At 47.0% G+C, this 21689-nt stretch overlaps 1 long non-coding RNA gene across 1 annotated transcript; it reads left to right on the forward strand.

The window, feature by feature from the left end:
* The first annotated feature begins 1557 nt into the window (after positions 1 to 1557).
* LOC110309543 lies at positions 1558 to 20327 on the forward strand. The gene is made up of 4 exons (XR_002379713.1): positions 1558 to 1647; positions 2090 to 2135; positions 2295 to 2461; positions 18833 to 20327. It is a non-coding gene; the product is annotated as an uncharacterized LOC110309543 (long non-coding RNA).
* The last annotated feature ends 1362 nt before the right edge of the window (positions 20328 to 21689 follow it).

Genomic DNA, 21689 nt, shown 5'->3' on the forward strand with positions numbered 1-21689 from the left:
CCTTCCCAGCACCCACGTGGTGGCTCACAACTGTCTGTAACTCCAGTTCCAAGGATCCAATGCCCTCTTCTGAACTCTACAGGCATCAGTCATGCATGTGGAATATAGACAGACATGCAGAAAAACACCAGTACACATAAAAGAATTAAATAAAAATAAACTAAGTAGAAAGGTGATTGAGAAAGACACTGGATGTCAACCTCTGGCCTCTCCATATGCACACACATGCACACACACACACACACACACACACACACACCAAGGGAGGAAGCGCAGTCACTTATAGGCACACACAGAGAGAAAATATACACATACAGAAAATAAATCCATAAAAAGTAATTAAGAGGGGGTTGGAGAGACGGCTCAGTGGTTAAGAGCACTTGCTGCTCTTGCAGAGGATCTGAGTTCAGTTCCCAGCACCCATGTGGCAGCTTACAATCATCTGTAACCCCAGCTCCAGGGCATCCTATCCCTTCTTCTGGCCTACATGGGCACTGCAGGGTAAAGGAAACAAAACAATCAGCACATATCCAAAGAAGCAGGAAACTAGAACGCATGATGAGCAGAAACAAGTCCAGAAAGGACACAGCGGTTAGGATCCACACCACAAGCACAACTGCTGCTGTCCTTTCCACATGCAAAGAAGGCAAAGAAAGAGCAGGCGCACTAGATAAATACAGGGAAGATTTTTTAAAAAGACCCCAAATCCCATATAAGATGGGAGGAATGAACTAACAAATCATTTGTCACATGAAAGACTGGGCGGGGAAATCACAGCTTAGACACTGCAGGGAAAAAAGGAGTGAACCTGAAGAAGTCATAATGGAAGCTGTCCAAACTGAAATGGAGTGGAGTTCGTGAGAAAGCAAAGGTATAATACTGCCAGCACCAAACTAGGACAGCTGCTGAACACACACTGGAGGAAGTCTCGAGAGGAGACAGATGCACAGGGTCTTTGTCTTGTGTGCTGCTTCCATTGGAGAGGTCTGACTGAAGACGATCACTTACTGGATGCTGCTATTGCATTATGTCCTTGAATTTCTTCTGCCTGTGGCATTACTGTATTGGTAGCATTCATAGTAAGGAGATGCTACTGATTCTTAGGACTATGTTGTGGATCTCTTAAGTGCAGGTATCTCTCCTTATAAGCTTTCCTTTCACGATTGTGAACTTAATCACTACCCTCACATAGCAGATGAGGAGACAGACATATAGAGTCACCCTGTCTCATAAAAGCAGAGCAGGGCCAGCCAGGTGTCTTGGGTGATTCTGTTTAAGTGTGTAAATTAGACGGTTTTGTGAGCAGTCAGGATACTGAACAGACCCAGGAGTGTGGATAGGAACATAGCTCTGGTTCCATCCCATAGTTAACGTGTGGGAGTGGCCAACCTATTTCTACCTCAGGGCTCACATTTCTGTCCTATGAAGTAAGAATGTTAGAGCCAATTAGAATCACTCATACTGGTTTCCATCACGTGTGCATTCCTTTCCTCGGGGGCTTATCTCATTTATGTGAGGGCCATCCTGGTGGTGTAGCTCTCTAGGGACCAATTCGCTATTCCTAGCTGGGGCCACAGGGAACCAGTCTTCATGTTGGAAAAAAATGCAATTTGGAGTATCCACAAAACCTCAAGTGCCAATATCAAGGTACTGGGTACTTATGGTGGTTTGAACAAGAATGTTGCTCCCATAGGCTCAGATGTTTGAACACTTGGTCCCAAGTTGGGGTCGATGTTTAGGCAAGCTGAGGAGGTGTGGGCTTGCTGGAGGAAGTGTGTTACTGCGGGCAGGTTTCCCTCTGCTTCCAGCTTGTGGTTCTAGATGTCAGTCCTCTTCTTTCTGCTCTGGCGGCCACACCTGCTGCTTGCTGCCATGCTCCCCTGCCTTGAGGGATTCAGCATCCTAGAACAGTAAGCCAAAACAAATCCCTTCTTCTAGGAGTTACCTTGGTCATGCTGTTGGATCACAACAATAGAAAAAAATAGCTAAGATAGCAGTACATGTGTTGGATGACTCCCTGGGACACATAGCCAGGTTAGGTAACAAAGGCTGAAATTTTGTTTGTTTGTTTTTGTTTTTTTTTTTTCAGGAGATTGTAAGAAGATGACCCTGAACTTGGAGTATTTGAAGGGATGGTAAGTATTGCCAGGGGTCTCTTTTTGCCATTCAAATTGTCGTGACTTGGCATGCAGCCTCCACTAAGCCAGAAATAACCAATCATGTGACCAAGTCTCGAAGGACTTGAACACAAGCCATAGACACCTCGATGTGACTCTCCACTTTCCTATCAGCAGGAGCTCAGCAGCTGCCATCACCCTCAGAAGAGAACTGCTGTCGCCTCAGTGCCCCTAACTTGCAGGTTCTCATAATAGCATATGTCCTCCAAACCACTGTGTACTCTACACTAAAACACTTTGAAGAGAAGTGCAGAACTCACCACACAGCATCACTACTTCCAAAGGTACCTCTGACAACTCTCTTCCCACAGAGTCAGAACTGCATCACAATATCCACACATGTCTGATCGCTTCACAGAGCACCCCACCACCACCACCACCATTCTGCATTCCAGTTTCTACAAATGTCTCAACTCCAGGGTTCAGTCTGTGGCCATGTGTATCACCTGGCAATATGAATTTGCTCAAGATGAGAATCAATGGTCCCAGGTAATCTCCAGGTCTTGCTGTCTGGGTTCCTCTGGCTGTTTCCCCCATGGAACCTTTCAGCTTTCTGCTGTGTCCCTGTCTGCTCTTCCTTTCAATGGAGGGTATGGAGCACTGGGGTGCAGGGGAGCAGGGGCCCCTTACTTTAGTCTGAAGTCAGAGTTTCCAGGACATGTCTCCTGAGATAGTTTTGAAGAACGGATGAGCATTATACCAGCCAAAGAAGGCAAGATGCACATCCCAGGCAGAGAGAAGACCCAGGTAGAGACATGAGTACAGGACACAGCAGGATGGTCTCAGCAGGGCAAGCAGGCCATGTGAGAGTGTGAGTGTGTGTGAGTATGAGACAGAAGAGTGGCCTTAGGGAAGCAGAGTGTTCTCTGAGTGAACTTGGACTTTAGTTGGAGAGTAATAGGGACTTACTGAGAGATGTCAAGAAGAACACAGCAGGTCAAGTCTACGTGTTAAGGGGCTCATGTTGGTGTACTGGGCCAAGGAGGGATGATGTAGGGAGGTGAACCATCCAGCCAGGAGGATCATTCACAACTGATGAAGCTGGGGTTTGGGCAGTAGAAAGGAATGGCTGGACCTGAAATAAGGAGGCCCTATTGGTTTTTTTTTGGGGGGGGGGTGAGTGGTGAGGGAGGACATAAAGACCATTTGTGGATGTCTGACACAGATCACTAGACGGATGCTTGTGCCCTTTATTAAAGGGAGGGAATGGAATGTGAGAAAGAGACCAGGGTGGCCGGGACTCATTCTTAGAAATGTCTTATGTTTGGTGTCTGAAGAGCCTTCATTACAGCTTCCTCACTGGGGTTGGGTAGGTTTAAGTTAAGTGTGCTGGTTGGCTGCTCAGGTATGTATGCCTGAGCTCTGAGGACATAAGGAAAGCACACATGTTGCCAGAAGATAAATAGCAACTGTCATTCTGAGAATCACTGGAGTCACCAAGTCATAGATAGAAAAGAGCTATGGGCTGATGGTGGCAGAGTGGCCCGAGTCAGTAGACAGAGGAAGGGTACAGAGTACTGTGGCCAGAAGCTGCTGGGGAGAGTTTTAAGAACATATAGAGATTCCCAGCATTCCATTCTAAAGATCCAAGGAGTCAGGTGGCAAATAGCACCATAAATTGGAGAACGGGAGGGAGGTCACGAGTGTCATCTGCCAATGTCATTTGGCTTAGAAGGAGGAAAAGAGTGGTGCCCTTGGGTCAGTCTTCCAGCCTGGGCACTTCGTCCCAGAAGGAGAGGTGCAGAGAGACTAAAGCAATGGGGTAAAAAATACCTCAAGTTAAAATATTGGAACCAAGCAGTTGTCACGCCAAAACTGTTGACCCAGCCACATGTTTGTCCTGGAAGCCAAGCCTCTCATGTACTCCTTGAGAGTCATGGGGGCCCACTAAGCCTGTGTCCTTCCTTCCAGAAGACCCCACAGATTGGAATAGAGCGGCTCTCCCACCTTGAGTGCCTGCTGTTCCTCAGCCTGTCTCCCTCTCCAGCATCTGAGCACCTCTGTGTCCTGCCCCCAACCCCCGCTCCTTCAAGCTCAGCACTTTGGAATCTCTCTCTCTATATATCAGCAAAAGACATGACACCCAATAATATTGATCCAGATCACTATGTTTTTTACTGCCCAATTTTCTCTCCCACCCAACTGAGGTATTTCTGAGTCAAAATAGACATTTTGGGGTTGGATATTTTTTGTATTGTTGTAGTTTGTTTTTATTTGTTGACCTAGGGTCTCACTGTAGAACCTTAACTCCTCCTCTTCTACCTCATCCTCCTCAGTGCTAGGATGACAAGCATAAGCCGCTACACTCAGAAACCCACAACCAAGAGCCGGGTGTGGTAACACACACCTTTAGTCCCAGCAAAGGCAAGCAGATCTGTGAGTTTGAGGCCAACCTGAACTACAGACTGAGTGAGTTCCAGGACAGCCAGAGAAAGAAACCCTTTCTCAAAATATCAAAAAAGTAAATAAATAAAAATAGTCAAGTAAAAAAAGAAATAAAACCACAATGGAGCCCAGTCCCAAGGATACAGTTACAAAACAACTCCCACACCTAAGGTTCAGGGAACATTGGATAAAGGGAGGGGGGGGGTGGGAAGTTTGTTAAGAGACAAATCAGGGAGTTTGCAGAAACTGGGTCTCCTAGTAATGTCAAAATCTACACCCATAAAGTCTCAGTAACATGACTACTGAACAGCAACTGAACAAGGAAAACAATAGACAGGCAATGTGGGTTGAGGAAAACATGTAGGGGCTTCAACCCTACACACAGAACTACAGGCAGAGTGGGAGAAGCAGTCTTCCCCAGGGGAGAGAACACCAATTGGTTATCCAATACCAAATGGTCAGCCCTGCACACATGCACAGACGAGCTAACATTATACAGACAGAGCAGGTTACATTTAGGAATGTACATGTATATACATATATGCATGTAACAACTATTAATGAAAAAAGAGGACATGGATTTGAAAGGGAGAAAGGAGGGTTTGGATCAAGGAAAGGGAAGAGGGAAAATGATATAATTATAATCTAAAAAAGAGCAAAACAAAACCAAAAAACACCCACCCCAGATTCTGACTAAGATGGAGGACCAATGGAAAGAAGTCTTCAAGTCGGCCTTGAAGCCTCTGGGCTGGTTCTAAACACAGGCTGTTGGATCCTCAGACCCCTGAGTGCTGGGAGGATAGGTGTGGACCATTATGCCAGGCTTTAACATTTGTAGTTTAATTAAACTGATAGAGTCTCCTGTATCCCAGGCTGACCTTGAGCTTGCTATGAAACTAAATGTCCTTGAATGTCTGCTCCTCCTTCATCCTCCTCCGAAGTACAGCAATTATAGGCACATGTCCTCATTTTCACAACTATGAACTTAGGCCCGCTACATCCTTCCCAACTCATGGACACAGATACACACATACACAGACTGACTCACCGGCACACAGACTAACATATATAGTGACATATGCATACAGACATTGGCACATGTTCACAGACACATCGATGCACACACATATATATACACACACTGACACACACACACATGTATGACACATGCACACGCTGACTCACTCAGACACTGTCACACACACATTGGCATGCATGTGCACACGCTCAGAGGTCACAGCCACAGTGGTGGCTGTAGAAGTACCTCCAAAGTGCCTTTATTCTTCTTGTCCTTGCTTAGAGTCTATAGCATTTGGAAAATGTTAGGCGTAGGAGGCCTTTTAGTTTTGGGTTAGGCTAAAACTCCCTGCACATATTTGGAGGGTGTCCAGACCCTGTGAGCATGCTCACGAAGCAGATAACAGTGACCTTGTTGTCAGGGAGGATGGCCCACCGGGGCCAAGGAGCTGTGCTGGCTGCTGAGGTCACCTCTCCTCCCCACTGCACCTGGGCTGGCTCTGATGCCAAGACCCCATCCCCGCACTCAGCTCTCATCCTCTGGGCCTGTGTCCTTTGGTGGGAAGCAGGGCTCAGCTCTCTAGGAGGAGGCTGTGAGCAGAGTGCTGACCTTGCAGAGTCAAGGTAGAGAAGAGCCCGGCTCTCCCTGAAGACCTGCTGGCTGCTGGCCAAACTCCCCCCATTTAGCCTTCCAAGAAAAGCAAAGCAGGTCTTTATAAAATGGCCATTGGTTTCTTAGGACTTAATGTAACTCAGCCCAGCTCAGTAATATGAGGTCCAAGACTGGTGGCTCTGACTAAAACACACATGCTGTGTTTGTGTGTGTGTGAACTAATTCTCAAAGTTTGGAGCTAGAAATCCAGAGGTGCGATCATCAAACGATCCCTCTGCAGCCCCCTTTGGGTATCCTGTTGAGAGAGAAAGGTGATGGGGGGACTTGACACTCTACTGGTTCCTGTCTCTGTTGCTTCCTTGACTATTGAGCCACCCAGGTCAGGACTGAAAATCTTTTCCCACATGACAGTGCTTATTCTTTAAAAATATGTGTTTATTTACTTGTGTATGCACACATCTGTGAATGTGTGTGCATGTGTGCATGTGTGTGTGTGTGTGTGTGTGTGTGTGTGTGTGTGTGTGTGTGCGCGCGCACGCGCGTGCCTGCATACAAACTCCAGAAGATGATGTCAGGTATTCCCTTCTACCTCTGCCTATTCCTTTGTGGCTGGGTCTCTCTTTGAATCCAGGGCTTACATTTTTCTTGCTTAGGCTGAAAGTCTGTAAGCCCCAGAGATCTTCCTGTTTCAGCTCCCATCAGAGATGGGCTTATAGGCATCTCTGGGGCCACTTATCTTGCTGTATGGTTGCCAGGAGATCTAAACCCCAGTTCGCAAGGTGGTGGAGCAAGTACCCTTAACTGATGAGCTGCTTCTCCAACTCTGACTTTAAAAGCTGGCTCCCTACATTTAGTAAATACTCATGGAGAGACTGGCTGAGAGCTAAGGACTGCTGTGTGGCTGGCCACATAGTTGACGAGGTAGTGAAGGAAGATAACGGGAAGACATTAGTTGGCCACGGGTAGGGTGCTGGGCTTGGGGAAGGAACACATCTGGTGGAGAAGGTTACTCAGATGGGAGTCACATCCTCAAAGCACTTCAGACTTAGGCAAAAGAATGTACAAAGCTGTGTGACTCCTTGACTTGGGCAAGGGTGGGCGTCACCATACAGGTGGAGAGAGGGTTCAGGGACATCCAATGTCTTGGCCAGGGTTCAGAAGGCCTTGCTGTGGTGACTTGTGGAGGAGGAGGCAGGTGCTAGAGTTGACCCTGTGGCAACCAGGCAGGAGGCAGGGGGTAGAGTTGAGAGCTGGCCAGGCTTTCCTCTGCACGTAGCTCCTGGCTCCGCTCTGACAGCTCACCAATGGTTGGACGTCCCTCCCAGTGAGTCGGCACCTCTGCTGAGTGAGGTTTTCCTTTTCAGGGAACATTTGAGTGTTGTGCACAGGGTGGAATGCAGTGTTTTAGAAGAGGGAGATTTATACTCCTCAACTATTAAAAACACTGAATTTACGAAGTTCTTAGGCAAATGAATGGGACTAGGAAACATCATCCTGAGTGAGGTAACCCAATCGCAAAAGAACACACATGGTATGCACTCACTGATCAGTGGATATCAGCCCCAAAGCTCAGAATACCCATGAAACAATTCACAGACCACATGAAGCTCAGGAAGAAGGAAGACCACAGTGTGGATACTTCGGTCCTTCTTAGAAGGGGGAACAAAATACCCATGGGAGGAGTTACAAAGACAAAGTGTGGAGCAGAGATGGAAGGAAAGGCCATCCAGGGACTGTCCCACCTGGCGATCCATTCCATATACAGTTACCAAACCCAGACATAATAATGAATGCCAACAAGTGCTTGCTGACAGGAACCTGATATAGCTGTCTCCTGAGAGGCTCTGCCAGTGCCTGACAAATACAGGGGTGGATGCTTGCAGCCAACCATTGGACTGAGCACAGGGTCCCCAATGAATGAGCTAGAGAAAGGACCCAAGGAGCTGAAGGGGTTTGAAGCCCCATAGGAGGAACAACAATATGAACTAATCAGTACCCCCAAAGCTCCCAGGGACTAAACCACCAACCAAAGAGTAACCAAACCAACATGGAGGGACACATGGCTTCAACCACATATGTAGCAGAAGATGGCCTTGGTGGTCATCAATGGGAGGAGAGGCCCTTGATCCTGTGAAGGCTCAATGCCCCAGTGTAGGGGAATGCCTGGACCAGGAAGCGGGAGTGGGTGGGTTGGGAGCAGGTGGAGGTGGGAAGGGATAGGGGGGTTTCAGAGGGGAAACCAGGAAAGGGGATAACATTTGAAATGTAAATAAAGAAAATATCTAATAAAAAATAAAAACATCCTTTGGGGGGGAAAGAAAAGAAAAAGAAAAAAGAAAAATGTTAAAATAAAACCCTCAAAAAAAAATAGAAGAGGGAGATTTAACATTTGATCTTCCTCCTGGTCTCGATCCTATCACCAAGTGACATGAGCCCTGTAGTAACCATAATCACAGCCAGCTCACACCACTTGGCCCCTGAAAGCTGGAACCTCTCCCACATGGGCTCTCAAGGCTGTACTCCTGGACTGGAGCACGGAGGTCTGTGTCACACATTATGAGGAGGGCACATTTACTGTTACTGACCACCACCCCTCCAGAGTTCAGGTTATCACATCTACCCTCCACTGTGACGCTGAGAAGCCTGGAGCTTTGGCTTCTGTGTTGACAGTGACTCTCAGTTTTGTTCCGCAAGTGGCAGAGGAAAACCAATGCTGCCTTTTCATTCCATGGGGCTGCAAAGAAACTTGAATATATGAGTATTATTGGCATATGTTATTACTTGTATATGATGATGGGCTCATTGTATTCATTGTGATACTTTCATACAGATATCTGATGTATTTCAATTATATTTCTCCCCATCCATATTACCTTCTCTGTTTTTAAATTAAGAGCTCTATTTTATATGTATGGGTGTTTTGCCTGCACTTGTCTGTGCACCACATGTGTGCAGTGCCTACAGAGGTTGAGAGAGGGTGTCAGACCATCTGAATCTGGAGTTACAGGTGGTTCTGAGTCACCATGTGGGTGCTGGGAACCGAACCTGGGTCCTCTGGAAAAGCAGCCAAGGTCACTTAAGCCCAGAACTACCTCTCCAGCCTCCACCTTCTCTTGGCCCCTCCCATCCCCGTTAATCTTTCTCTTTTCAACTCATTCCCTTATCATTCCACATCCTTTTGTGTGTGTGACTCAATGAGTTTCCGCCCGGAGGCTTACAAGAACATGACCTTACAATGGCCACATCACTGGAGAAAGTCACCCTTCCACCCCTAAGGACATTGGTTGCCAATAGCACTTTAGGGAAAGGTGTGAGTTCCTACTTGAAGATATATTTCCAAAAAGTTACTATGGAGAACTTTTTTTTTTTTTTTAAATTTTGAGGAGACAGTGTGCTACTTGGGATATTGACCAGGTAGAGAAACACACTGGCTCTGCCCACCTTCTGGAAGCCCCAGCTGCTCGTCAAGCTGCCTTGTGGCCTACCAAATAAACTCCAGAAGGACTTAGCTTTCAAGGTGAACTGTTCTCCTAAGATTGCTCTACTGGGCCCAGAGATAGGCTGGTAGGATGCATTTCTCTTTTCTGGGACCTCTGGAAGAAAGAAAGGGGATTGGAGGGTGTGTGTGTGAAGTAGGGGGTCAGGTTATTAGGGGTGGAGGGAAGGGAACTGTTTGATTAATGGGTGTCCTGTGAACCTGCACATTTGCCCAAGGCTGCATTCCTGGGCTTTCAAACTCAGGGCAGTTTGATAAGCTGAGACCAAAGTCCCCTTTCCTCCCAACAAGGAGAGCAAACAGGGCCACTCACTAATCCCAACCCTGGCCTCCAGGGCCGTTTCTCAGCAACCAGTCTGCCAAGTGGCCTTTCACAGGCCAATCAATGAGGCAGCCCTCGTCTTCTGGGAAACGGTGGCCAGTTCGTGGTATAGCCTCTTGCCTGAGAGGAGGGGTCTGAGGAAGGAGGTCATGGCTTACAGAGCCTGGGCATTGATCTGAAGGCCCTTGGTTGCTGAGCACTTGTCATCAAGCCAACTTTCCTTCCCCTGGAGTTCTCCATAAGACACTCCTTCCCCTCCTCTTCCGGCAGCAGTTCTGCCGGAGCAGCCGCTTATCAGCAGGCCTCTTTCCATCCCTCAGGGCCTCTCTGAATGTTCTTTCCAAGCACCTGGCCTACTTCTTTCTCATTTAAGGAGGCTTTCTTGCCTCTCAAGCCTATGTGAGGCCCCTGCAGCCCATGTGGGACCCTTCCTCCTTGGGCCTCCTCTGGCTCCCAGTGTCATGGCTCAGCGCTCAGGAAACACTATTTCCCACTCTATCTGTGTCTGGATTTAGTATCACCAAGTCCAGAGGAAGAGCTTTGAATGCAGGGCTTAAAGTTGGGGTGGTCCCCCAGAGGAGGGCACACTGCTAACTTTGGCAGCATCAGACTAAGGAAGTGGGCATGCAGCAGAAGGGCAAGGGGTGGGAAGATTCCAGGCTGAAGGAACCAATCAGACAGATAGAAGGGAAGGCTGTTCGACATGGAAGACAGCCCAGAGTTAGGGAAAATAGCTGTTTCTCAGAAGTCCCAGGAGATGTCTTTGGGGTTGTGTCCAGCCTCGGCCAGCTCCCATTCGCCTGTCTAAGCATTCTTTCTTCTATTAGGGCCCATGCTCTGTAGCATGTTTTCAATTGTGTCCCTTATTCTCAACCAGAGATGATTGTGGCCATGATGGGCCCTAAGGGGACTTAGAGCTTCCTGTCTAGAGACTTGAGCAAAGAGTCATAGTTCCAATGTCAGATGTTTGACTCTGATGGGACCTAAAGTAGTTTGGGATTGAATTTACACATGGAGGGGCAAGGAGTAGGTCTGTAAGAGAGAAGGGCAGCTGGAATAGAAAGCACACAATGGGCCCATAGGCACTTTTACTCCCTATAGCCTTGGAGTCACTGAATTCCTGAGAGGAGATGCTGGGAACAGCTTCCTTGTGAATGGGAAACAGGCTTAGCGGTGCAGTGACTTCCCTCAGCACACAGGGTGAGTCAGTGAGAGAACCAAGCCTCATCATTATGCTGGAGCAGTTCCTGCCTTTGCCCAGAGCAGCAACATAGAGTCAGGCTCATCCACTCTCATCCCCAGATGCTGAATGGGCTGCTTTTAAGTGAAGAGGGTCCAGGTTATGACTCTTCCACGATCCAGGTCTTGGGGAAACCTGTTCCATCCATATACCTCACTTTGAAAGCATTTTGACAAAAAGAAAGAGAAGAAAAGAAAAAAAGAAACAGAGCTTTGGCTTCTCTTCTCTTCTCTTCTCTTCTCTTCTCTTCTCTTCTCTTCTCTTCTCTTCTCTTCTCTTCTCTTCTCTTCTCTTCTCTTCTCTTCCTNCCTCCCTCCCTCCCTCCCTCCCTCCTTCTCTCCAGTTCAAGTAGCCCATACTGGCTTTGAACTCATGGCCCTCTTGTCTCTGCTTCCCAAGTGCCAGGATTAAATGTATATACTATCATACCTGGTTTTTGTTTGTTTGTTTGTTTTGTTTTGTTTTACCTATCTGTCTGCATCTTGCTATCTATTCATTTTTCCCTCCAATCTACTACCTATCTATTCACCTACCCACATAACTGTGTTTCTAATTCACCCATCCAACCATCCACCCATCCATCCATTCATCCATCTACCCATCCATCTATCCAGTTGACATAGCTAGCCAATTGGCCACCAGCAGTTGTATTCTGAATCCTTTCATGTGTGTCATGGTGGCACTCACAGAACTATTCTTCAGTTCTGCCCACTGGGAGAGATAGATGTGGTAGATGTCCAGGTTTCTAAACTGCATGGCCCAGAGAGGCCATTCTCCTTAGTATGATTCCTGTGTGGAGAGGTTACAAATGCAGGCTCTGGGCTCTATTCAGAAGGAAAGAGCAGCCCCGATATCTGCTTTCCTAGCAAATTCCCAGAGGGGTGTGCTGGGTGATGCCTAGGTAGAATCTTGGATAAGAGTTTTTAGGAAAGCAAAGGTGGAAGCAGAGGTTGTAGGGAGGAATGAGGGAGGAGGAGAGAGGAAAGAAGAAGAAGGAGGAGGAGAAGGAGAAAGAGAAGGAGAAGAGGGAGAGGGAGAAGAAGAGGGAGGAGGAGGACAACAACAACAACAAAACACCACCAACAACAACAACAATGACAACCAGAGAGAATTCAGTGAAGCCTGAGATCCTGAGGGAAGACCTCCTCTGCTATCTCCTAGCAGTCCCTGCTGATGTCTGGGACTTTTAGGGAGAAAAAAAGCTGGGGCATCAAGCAGCTTTGGTAAGTTCCAAGCATCCTTTATGACAGGGAGGAACCTGCCAACATTGCCAGTGGACATTTTTTAGAGGCCGCTTTTAAGTGAAGAAGGTCCAGGTTATGACTCCTCCATGATCCAGGTCTGAAGACACAAAGGAAAAATAGTGAGGGTGGGACTGGGGAAGCTGCAGGCTTTAGCAACTGCCTGGCTCCAGCCTTCCTAGCACAATCTGATCCTCCAGTGTCATGTGCGCTCCTCGCTTTAAGCAGTGAGACCCACGACCTGCTGTAACAAGGGGGCTGCATCTTGGCTTCTCCCCATACCGCATGTAGGAGAAAGAAAGTCATTTTTGCATTACAGAGGAGAGTGTCATCTCACTCAAAGCCTTGCTAGGCCTGGATGTGATACTACAGAGACACTGTCACTAGGGTTCCAAGGCTCCCACCCGATATCCTGGGCAAGGTTGTGTGTCACCTCATTCTGCAGTTTTTCCTAACATTAGCAGCCTAGCTCTTACCCAGCAAGCCTTTCTCTCTCCAGCCCTGCTCAAGGCCCTTTCAGTAACACATCTTAGAACCCTGCCTCCCCAGCTTGCCCTTGTCCCCCACGCCACTTTCTCCCCCTTCCCTCAATAGTGTGTGAAAAGAAAAGGAATTCCTGTTATCCTCCGGCCTCCAGAAGGACAGGCCTCAAAGTGTGAACAGAAAGCGCTTGCCAAGTGTGCCCAAGTGGTTATTTTAATCGGGTGGAACAGCCCCCTCTTCATGGAAAATTTTCTACTCTAACACCTGCAGCATTAAAGGCGTCCTGGCTTCTTCTCCCCTGGGCTCCCAGGACTCACTCTCTCACCAGGGCAGGATGCCAGCTCAGGTAATTATTCTTGCCCTTCCTTTCCCCCAGCCCCCTTCCTTCCCAACCCACTCCCTGTCCCATGGGAGCAATTCTGTGCGATTTCTTGCTCTTTTGGTTTCCAGAGCAAGAGTGGTGCCTGCCTCCTCACCAAAGGCTTCTCTGGGGTTCCTGGATCAGGCTTGTCCCTGCCCTCTAGCTGTGTTCCTCTGCTTCCTTCCTATTTCATTTGGACAACACAAAAGACCTGGGTCTTGGTTTGTGTAGGACTGAAGTAATGTCTTTGTGGAATAAGTCCATGGGTGCCTTGCTCCTGAACACAAACCCTATCCACTTCATGCTTCTGACCTTACTGAATGGGGCCAACCAAGCAGTGTTGCTCCCAGGATACTCTGAGTCATTGAAGATGTTTCCTGTCTTGTCTTCTGCCATGGGCAACCCATTACCTGGCCATGTGCGGTGTGCCAGCTAGCATTATTTCCACGGCAGTCATAAATGATCCACCCACACACCAACATCAGCACAAATGAGGTAGGGCCATTAAAGGAGAGATGGTGGAGACGGACTGACTGATTCTCCAGCCTTCAGATTAGAATTTGAATGTTTACCCTGGACAGTGTGTTCTATGGAGCTGAACTAATTTAGAAACTGCATACCAGTTTTAATGAACCAACACAGACAGCTATGTTGCTTTGCATATATGGTGGCTGAGAGTGTGTTTGTGTGTCTATGTGTGTACTTGAGTACACACGTGGGTGTATGTTGAGACTAGAAATCTAGTGTTTTCTTCAATCATTCTTCACCTTAGGTTTAAGACAGGATCTCTCACTGAACCTTGAGCTTACAGGTTCTGGTACACTGGCTGGCCAGAAAGCCCCAGGATCCCCTTGCCTCTGTCTCCCCCACGCTGGAATTATGGTTACAGACCACCTAACATGGTTTCTATGTGAGTCCTAGGGATGGAACTCAGGTCCTCATGTTTACATGGGAGACACTTTATTATCTGAGCCATCTCCACAGTCCCAAGTGGCTCCTCTTCTGTGTGCAGTGCTCTGTCCTCCTGTTAGACCCTTGGAGGACCATTTCTATTTATGGTAGAGAACTAGCTTATAAAAATATCCACAGTAGGCTAGCAAAAAAGCACGTTGTGGTGCAAGCCTGACAATCCTGGGTTTGATTCTGGAACCCAGAATGGAAGAAGATAACAGACTCCTGGAAGTTGTGCCCTGACTGCCACATGTGTGGTATGGCACATACACATCCACCCTACACGTACACCACACACACACACACACACACACACACACACACACACACACACACACACACAACACCAATAAAACCCTAAGACAGAAAGCATTACTATAACACCCTGGAACCTGTAGCAAAAGCAACTGAAAGGAAGGCTTCATTTTATCTCACACTTCGATGAAATTGCCCCTCCTGGTAGGGGATTCTTGGTAGCAAGGGTGTGAGGCAGCTGATCCCTGGGCATCCGTAGTCAGGAAGAACTAAAACCTTGGGAGGCAGAGGCAGGAGGGTCCTGGGCCTTGATGGCCAATCAGTCCACCAGAATCTATGAGCTCAGGGAGAGACCCTGCCTCAAACATAAGTGAAAAGTGATTGAAGAAAGCACTTTCCTTATAGTTTCTACATATACCCACATGTGTACCTAAGTACACACATGCACACACACGTGCACAACTACTTTCTGTACAAAATAACTTACTACCTGGTGGCTATCAACACCTCCTAGGCCGTTCGACTCTGGTTAGCCTGCAGGTCACTCCCTCTGTGGACTCTGAAATTATACTGTCTGTGCCCACGATGGCCCACTGAACTCAACTACAGATATTCAGTTTAAGGCTGTGATGGTTAGTCTCCATTGTCAGCTTGAGTAGATTTAAAGTCACCATGAAGACACCTCTGGGTATGTCTACGAGGGCATTTCTAGAAAGGTTTCACTGAACAGAAAAAGCCCAACCTTGAATCTGGGCAGCACCATTCTGCATGCTGAAGTACCCGACTGAATAAAAAGGAGGAAGCAAAACCACCACCATGGGCCTTTTCGCTTCCCGACTGCAGATGCCATGTGAACAGCTGCCCCTGGTCACACCCCTGCTGCCATGAATTCCCTACCACCGGGGACAGTGTCATCAAACCGTGAGCCAAAATAAGCCCCTCCCTTCTCCAGTTGCTCTTGCTTCGGGTTCCAAGGTGTTCTAGAATGACCACCAAAAACACTTGAGGAGGAAAAAAGGGTTATTTTAGCTTGCAGATAAGTCACTCATCAAGAGAAGCCGGAGTGGGAACTAAAGCAGGAAACTAAAGGTAGAAATGAAAGCAGAGAACTTGGAGTGATGCTGCTTGCTGACTTGGTCCCAGGCTCACATTCAGCTTCATATCATATACATCCCAAGCTCCCCTGCATAGGGATGGTACTACCCACAATGCACTGGGCCCTCCTACATCAATTGGAAATCAAGAAAATGATCAGACATGCCTACAGGCCAATCTGATGGAGGATATATATATTGAGGATCCCTCTTCCCAAGTATATTAAGATAACAACAAGATAAGTCATTATACAGGGATCAAACTCCGGTTGTCCGGTTGTTGCAGGAAAAAGAGAAGAAGCTAATATAATAACTAAGTCACTTACTGACTAAGCCCCGTTGTCCAGGACAAGCTGGACTCATCTTTTGTTTCTCCAGGGCCACACTTTATCCCTGATGTGTCTGCCACATGAATGACTTCAGCACCTAGCAAGCTTCCATTGTGGGATGCACACGTTGACTTTACACTGTTCTGGTAGGTCACACACTGAGGCCCCACGGACAGCTTATAATCTAGACTGCCTTTAATTTCTCATCTCTTCCCTCCTGCCTCACACAGATTGGCTGAGCTCTGGGCATATGGCCTGATCAGAGCCAGTTATCATCCTGCAGAGTGATGTGCAGACCCAGAATGCTCGTTCCTTCTTTGTGGGTCACGGTCTGTGACTCCTGGGGTCCTGACAGCCTTTTTAATGGTGCTTGAGAATCTTTGGCGATATTGACAACGTGTGGGGCAAGCCCGGTATCGAGAGAGACACTAAAGTACTTGATGTCACCAAGTACAATGTGGTAGTCTGCACACTTCCAGAGCCAGTGATTTCTGCCTTTGCTCACTAAGGTTCATTTGTCCTGGGCTTCTGTTCCTCATACCAGAGTCTTGGCTGGCACAGTGGTTATCTCTAGTAAGAACTTGAGATTTTGAGTCCCATGGGGCAGTATAAGGAGTCTCAGGCAGACCTTAGAGAATATGGGAAGGGTTTGGTGAGAGGTGACTCTTCTGTATTGCTGTCATTTGGAGGTGAACTCAGAAAGAGGTACGTAGAGGAAAACAAGGAACTTGACGTCATCACTACTAAAGCTAAAAGAGAGTGAAAAAAAAAGATCCAGACATTGGGAGTGAGGCTGAGGCATAGATGGAGAAGGGTGAGTACTGAAGGGGCAGGCAGACACAGCCCCAAAACACTTGCCAAGTCTGGCTGCTGGGTTCTGAGATTTGGTTTGTTGCTATGTATTGTAATGCTAAATATTGGCCCTTAAGATCTGGTTGCCTCTGAGGAGGAGATCCTTACATACACCAATGATGTTATATAACCTTGCTCCTTAATTTAAAACTATTGGTTGAATAAAGATGTCTACAGCCTATGACTGGGCAGAAGAGAGGTAGGCAAGGCTTGGATGACAGGGTTCTGAGTCTGAGGAGAGACCATGAGAAGAGGGAGGAGAGAAGAAAGAAGAAAACACCACAGGGTAGGTGGATCCTGAGAGCATGGCCATGGAGCAGGCATGGTGGAGTGTGAGCAGCCCAGACAGAACATGGCAAGTTAGACCCTGGGGTTATTGACAGAGAAGTAGACAAAATAACATAGAGGATTGATATCTGCCCAGCTCTAATACTGGTAAGGTTTATTATAAATATAAAGGTTTTGTGGTTTTGGAGGGGAACTAAACAATCAAGGTGGGTAGAAACCCCCAAATAATATTTACCACAACAACTAGGAGGGCAGAATTCCAGGAAACATGGCCAAGGTGAGTAGAAATACTGAGGTTGAAGACAGGGTCAAATGCCAGGGGTTACTCCGTCTCACCCTCCCTTCATCCACTGTCCTGATGGGCAGCACTGTTTCTATCTCTTGCTACGTCTGTTCACCTTACACTCAAGTCTATTTCCTTGTGCAAACTGCTACTGTGTCTCGCTGGGCTTCAGGTCCTCCAGTCCCAATCCCTCGTCTCCCCAGTCCACTCTTCTCACTGAGAGGTCTTTCCAGATTGCTGCTCTATTCTGCCAAGGTTATAGCGGAGAAAGCAATGGTATTGTTTCAGACCTCACAGAATCATGTCTAGCAGAGAAAGAGAGTGACTGAAGAAGTTACAGTGATAACAGAAGGCAGAGGCACCTCACCAGCTGACATGGAGGGAGGTATCACTGAAGAGTGATGCTTAGATTCACATAGGTACAAAATGCCTGGATGCATGGACTGTGTTTTCTATTATTGCTGTTTTAGACACGTCTCATTACACAGCCCAGGCTAACCTCAAACTCACAGTCCTCCTGCCTTAGTGTCTCCAGATGCTGAAATTGCAGACATGTGCCACTATGCCCAGCAGAATCTATTTCTTGTGAAGGAAGAATGAGTAGTTGTAGCCACACTATGTGATCATTATCAAATATCAGGCCTGACATGCAAAAGACAGTTAGAAACCGTATCCATGGACATTACACAGTCTGGATAAGGAAGAGAAGGCAAACTAAATTTCCATGAAGTCAGTCTAATGACTATGACTTCATTTTTCTGTTCGGACTGAGAAGGACGGGGTGTCTGGAATGTGGATATGAACATGGTGAAAAAGGGGTGACCTCCACTTGTCTGGGTGATCCTCTCAGTTCCGCAGATGTCTGGTGAGCATTCGCTGAGTGACTGGCCACCCAGTCACTCCTGCTGATTAATTATTTTAAAAGCCATCTCTTTGTCTTAGTATTTGAAAACATATCTTTGATTTTATGTAAACAGTCCTCTGGCCACTTTTTTGGATAGTAAACCATATGCGGTCAGGGGCTACATATTTGAAGTCTAGTTAAACAAATCCCATAGTATTTATTAAGTGCCAACTATGTACCAAGGCAGGGCCGTGCTGTGATGCCTGGCCGTTTGGATTCCGACAGAAAAGTCCCCCCGGAGGGGGTTCCTCAGGGTTTGACGGAAGCAGAGTAGTGTTTCAGTCAAATACTGGAGGCATCTCCTCCACCTGAGTTTTCTTCTCAAGAGCCTCAAGAAGGCACAGACATCGGGGCTGGAGATGGGGCTGGACACAAGGAGATAAGGGTGCTATCTTGTAGCAGAGATGTGGGTAGCACAGATAAACTAGAGAAGCCACTTTCTCTCCATGGTGCAGAATTCTTTGTTGTTGCTTTAGTTTGGGATGGTGTTGTTACTCTTGTTGTTTTTGTTTTTTGAGACAGGGTCTTTTTGTATCCCAAGCTGGCCTCAAACTCATGAAACAGCCAAGGATGACCCCGAACTTCTGACTTTGAACCTCTGAGCTTGCTGCCTCCACTCCCAAGTGCTGGGATTAGAGGCCAGTTCCTTCACACCCTGTTTTATGGAGTGAACTCAGGGCTCCTTGCATATCACACAAGCAATGGACCAGCTGAGCTACATGCCCAGCCCTGAGAACTCTGCTCTTTGGAGGAATCAAAGGGCCAGGAACAGACAGAATGGATGGACACAAGCCTTGAGAGAGGAGGAAGTAAGTGGCTGGGCTCAGCTGCCACTTGTAGCTGCCGATACGGGCGAGACTCTGGCTACCATGACAGGCACTGGAGAGACTGCTGTCTCACTCTCCTAGTCCTTTTCTCTCCTAAGTCCTAAGTCTCTCCCAAGTGGAAGAGGGAAGGGGCTCCCAACTACAGTCGGTTTCAACTGTGTAAAAGCAGGCAACGAATTGTTACTACAGAGGGAGTTCCTGAAGAGCTAAGAGATACACAGGCTCTCTGATTACAACCTGCTTCCAAGCATAAAGTTGAACATTTCCAAATACTGTGCTTGTTCCAGAACATTCTGAGCTTCCCCACTGAGTAGGTATGACCAGCCAAATAACTCAGTGTGCTTCAGCCCAGTGCCAAACATCGGCTGCTCTTGCACCTTCATGTTTCAGTCCAACTTGAGTTCCTAAGAAGGAATCCTTCCAGTCTCAGGAGCACCACAGAATCTTCCCTTTTGTTGTTTGGGTATCTGGATAACCTAATGAAGAAGGAAGTGCTAATTTAATACAAATAACACATCAACAAGCGCTGATAAGCAGCCAGAGGCAGCATCACCATACAAAAAGTTCCAGCTCAGTTGGCAGAGTGTTTGCTTAGTATGCACAAAGCCTTCGTTCAATCCCCAGCACCCACTAAAACCTAGTGCATGACTTAATTCCAGCACTAGAAAAGTAGAGGCAGGAGGATCAGAAGTTCAAGGCTATCTTCAGCTATGTAGTGAGTTCAAGACTAGCCTGGGCTACATGAGACCTGCTGCCCTTAACACCCTCTTCCTGAAATAAATAAATAAATATGACTGGAACAAGAGAGTTCCTAACTGTCTTATGTATGAAAGTGTGCAGCTTGAGGCAACCAAATAAACATGAGGATCATGTGGCTTTCCATATGCATTTACTTATGTAAATACTTTCTTCTTGTTCAGCTAAAAAATGGGGCATGATATACAAGACTCCCACTTGTAAAATGTGTATAGTTTTATCAAACCTTCCTCCACCCCTCATGGTCCATCAGTGGAGGGGAGAGAAACAGAAAGGGTAGAGAGGAGGTTACAGCTGAGGATTCGGCTTAGTGGACCAGAGCTTGACCAGCGTGCAAAGGGCCACCACCCCAGCAAAGGCAACAAAAGACACAGATATTTAATTTCTAGGGATTGGCAACAGGGGGCAAATAGGATTCAAGTATGGAGTGTATTATGAAAATATTGTGATGCTAGAAATAATTTTTTAAAAAAACTTTCCTATAAAAAAGTGGTGTACAAAGAATTGAGAGGTAACCAAATAGTGTTAGAAGCAGAAGAAGAAAAAAAAAACCCATAGAAACCTATGTTTAATCAGTTTGTTTAAATATGATATTGTCTTTATTAACAAGACTGGGAAGGTATAAGACCACATCAAACAGAAAAGGGAAGGCCAGAATTCAATAGGGGAAATTTGTAGAATTTGTAGGGCCGGATAAAGGCAAAGCTGAAGAAACTCCCAGGAAAGTAGAAACGGGAAGATTGGAGTTCCCGGGCAGGTTTCTAATGTCCTGGCTACCAGAAACCCTAGAATGGCAAGGAGAAACCATGGGCAGAGGCAGAAACCAGCTAAGAAATAATAAACATTTCTCAGGGCTGAACAGCATGTGTTTCTGTCCAGGACGATGAAGGAGAAAGACAGACTTTAGATGATACCAACATGGAAGCCCCCAGTGAGAAGGTTGGGAAATGAAGAGGGGCCAGGCTGGGCTTACCAAGGCTAGGAAGTAGCCACAGATTCAGTGCTATAGACACACAAAGCAAAACTGATTTCCAACCTAGAATCCAGGACCTCAGCAAGTCAAAACTAGTCCTCACCAGGGAGACAGGCTGCCTGTGTTCAGGAAAAGAAGTGTAGATTCAAATGAGGACAGAGATCCAAGAAACGCATAGAAATATTTTTATTCTCAGAATAACCAGTGATGACTATTTAATTCAAACATTGCAATGGTTTTGAGCGGATGTGGGGGAGGAAGTTTGCAGTTTGGAAGGGAAAGACACAGCAGAAATGAAGCCTCACAACTGGAACTGCAGCTAGGATCTAACACTGGTTTCCAGAGGGGTGGAGCCTGAGAGAGGGTTGTGGAGCCTGAGAGAGGGGTGCGGAGGGAGGTGGTAGATGGTAAGATACTCATTACTTTTCTTCCGTTGTTAAATATTTATATATATATATTTATCATTAACTGACTTCAAGTACAACCACCATGTTCGTAACTTACTTTGATCAAACATTTAAAATTCTATGGAAACTGCTCTTGAGGATGTAGTTCAGTCCTTAGAGTGCTTACCTAGCACACGTGAGACACTGGGTTTGATCCTCAGCTTTGCAAACAAGAAAATAAACCTTGTGGCACTAAGAACCGGGTGCACCCGTTAGGGAGGTCAGGCACGTGTCTTGAGAAGAGAATAGAGAAAGGTGCCCAGACCCAGGATGAAGGCTTGCCGGCGCACCCCGCTGGCTTCTGGGAAGGGATACGCCAGGCGCCAGGCGGCTCTAGTCTCCCACAATTTGCAAGACTTGGCTCTGTATCACTTGTGGCCTCTCAGCTCACTGGAT

Source organism: Mus caroli, chromosome 14 (genome assembly GCF_900094665.2).
Source record: "Mus caroli chromosome 14, CAROLI_EIJ_v1.1, whole genome shotgun sequence".
Classification (NCBI taxonomy): domain Eukaryota; kingdom Metazoa; phylum Chordata; class Mammalia; order Rodentia; family Muridae; genus Mus; species Mus caroli.